The sequence below is a fragment of the Penaeus monodon genome, chromosome 31, assembly GCF_015228065.2.
Source record: "Penaeus monodon isolate SGIC_2016 chromosome 31, NSTDA_Pmon_1, whole genome shotgun sequence".
NCBI classification, from domain to species: domain Eukaryota; kingdom Metazoa; phylum Arthropoda; class Malacostraca; order Decapoda; family Penaeidae; genus Penaeus; species Penaeus monodon.
Genome location: NC_051416.1, coordinates 36,330,084 through 36,330,458, shown reverse-complemented (window position 1 = coordinate 36,330,458; position 375 = coordinate 36,330,084).

Here is a 375-nt window from a genome sequence, read left to right as displayed (position 1 = left end):
TAAAGGTTTTTCTTTAAAATTATCTGTTGGTTAATGTTCCGCGCCAGAAATAGGTGGGAAAAGGACACTGTCATTTTGAACTTTGAAATAAAATAATAAAAAAGGTACAGAGCCCGCCCAATATTTCCGCGAAATACGAAATGTCCGCTGTTTTCACCCTACAGAAAAAACGGGCCCAATTTTAAAACGTCTCCCCAGGGGGGGCTTTCCCCCAGAACCCGGTCCCCCTAGTGCTGAAATTTTGCGGTTTTTTATCGCCCCCCGGGGCCCCCCCATGCGTGGAACCAAAAACGGGGGATTTGGAGCAGCCGCCCCCAAGCCCAAAAGATAGTTTAGAATACAAGATGATTTATCAAAAATTTTTTTTGAAAACCC